We start from the raw sequence: 2,286 nt of genomic DNA, 5'->3' as shown, positions 1-2,286 counted from the left end.
GGCTGTAACGCTCCTGCCAGCCGGCGCCGGTGCGGGGCGAGCTATGGGCACGGCTGCCCCCGCGGCAGCTCCTCGGCTCTGGCCGGGGCCGCGGGGCCGTGTCCGCTGGCGTGGCACCGGGCATCTGCCAACAGCTGCCGACGTCCCTCCAGCTCAGCGCCCTGTGGCAGCCCTCTCAGGCGCGCCAGCTTTGCCACGGGAGCCCCCAGCCGCCTGGGCGGCGGGAGGAAGATTTCTGTGCCATGCCACGAGGTCCTTGCCTGCTCACCCGGGTGCCCTGTCTGGGCCTTGGCCTGTGCTCTCCACAGCAGCGGGGGCAGAGGGTGTCCACGAGCCACGATGCCCAGAAGGGACTGGCAACCTTGGGGCCCAAGCAGAGGCAGTGGCGGGGTGGGTGTGCAGGGCGTGCTCTGCACGTTGCAACCTTCACATCCCTTCCAGGTGCATCTGGTCACTAGAGCCCAAGTCCCAGCTCGCTCCAAACCCTGGCCCAGGCCAGGTGCTGAGGCGTAATGCAGCTGCCCCCAGGCGCGAGGACCCTCTGGCTGCGGGGAGCACGGTGCTGCAGCCTGGGCCCTGGGGCTTGCAAGTGGCCGGTTTCCCCAGCCCAGAGCAACTCAGGGGTGCTGCTGTCTCCTCTGTCTGCCTGCCTTAGCACGGTACAAGCCGCTCTTGGACGTGGTGACCAGCTTCATGGAGTGGCCTCTGGACTCACTGGGGCCCTTCATGCCATGCCCCAGCCTAGCAGGCACCATTGTCCAGTGTGACCGGGCAGGGGAGAGCCCCGGCGATGGTACGGCACATGCCAGCGAGGTGCCTGGTCACTGTGAGGGGTCGTCAGAGGGAGAAGCTGGTCCCGACCGGCTCCAGTGCCCAGCGCACAGCTCAGTGCTCTCCCTGCAGCCGGTCCGGCTCCGGCTCCGGCTCCAGCCCTCGGTCCAGCAGGCCTGTCTCGACCCTCGGCGGGAGCTCACCCACCCGCAGCAGGCATGGCCAGGCGGCGAGGGAGGCCAGCCCCACACCCCACCAGCCTCCCTTGTCTGCTGGTTTTCTGCCCCAAGTGGTTTGCAGGGCCATTTCCATCTCCTCTCCAGCCCTTTGCCCGGGCAGACACAGGAGTGCATGCGACCAGCGAGTGCTGCTCGCAGGTGCTGTCGACAGCAGTGACCCCCGCCTGCCCCGCTCATGCCCTCTGATCAACCACCACATCCGACACCGCTCGGTTGCTCTCAGGGAGATGCCTCTGGGCTGGGCATTTGCTTTCTGGAGCATGGGGCTGGCAGGGACCCCTGCGTCCAGTCGTGGTCCGCGTGGCAAGGAGCCCCACGCATCGCCTGTTCAAATCCGGCCTCCGCGGCGTGCTCCTGCTCGGCTGCTTCTGGACGACGGCTCCGGCAGAAGCCGTTGTGAGCCACAGCCCGGCTCTGTCCCATCTTCCCCCACCGCTCCCTGGGACAACCGTACAGGAGAACCCGTGGTGCCCTGCTGCCGGGAGCCAAACCTGGGTGGCGTCGCCAAGCGGCAACACAAAAGGGCGCAGCCCACACCGGTGCCACCGTCGCCCCTCCTGACAGAGCAACTCGATCTCGGAGCTGCGGGGCCAGCGCCTGCGCTGCAGCGGCCTGTGCCGCGCGGACCCAGTGCGGCCCTGGCCAAGGCCACAGCCCCGGTGCTCCGGAAGTGCCAGCTTTTCAACCACGGGGAGCTAAACCGAGCGGGAGGAAATGGGGGCGATCACTGAGACGCTTTATGGGCTGTCCAGAACAAGGCAAGCCTACCGGAGACCACGGAGGAGGGCACCTCAGGGTTGAAAGGTCCGGGCCAGCGGGAGAGCTGAAAACTGCAGTTAAAGTGCAGGAACGGAGAAGCTGTGGCCAGGCGAGCAGGCGCAGCAGTGAGAACTGGCAGGGGCGGCTCCGGGGACCAGGCAGCGCCTGTGGCCGCCGGGCCCAGGACATCTGGCGCCGCAGGGAGATGCAGAATCCGGCCGGGGGCCGCAGCAGGAAGACGCGGCTGCGAGTCGCGGGCGACGGAGGTGAGGCAGAGGCAGCGACTGTTTCTGCTCCGCGCCTGGAGCAAAGCGGGGGGGGGCGGGGATTCTGCTGACGCCCCCAGGACGGCAGAGCAGGTCTCCATGGCAGGGCCCGGTGAGCCGCCAGCTGCTGCAGGAGGACGTGAGGAGCTGAGGGTTTCCATTCGGAGAAGCAGGGTGAGCGAAGGACGAGAAGACGCCGACCACACGACTCCGGGAGCTCGGGCATTAGTGTGTGTGTGGGGGGGGGGGGG

The sequence above is a fragment of the Gavialis gangeticus genome, unplaced genomic scaffold, assembly GCF_001723915.1.
Source record: "Gavialis gangeticus isolate Ggan-Ray unplaced genomic scaffold, GavGan_comp1, whole genome shotgun sequence".
Classification (NCBI taxonomy): domain Eukaryota; kingdom Metazoa; phylum Chordata; order Crocodylia; family Gavialidae; genus Gavialis; species Gavialis gangeticus.
Note: the sequence above shows the minus strand (reverse complement) of the source record.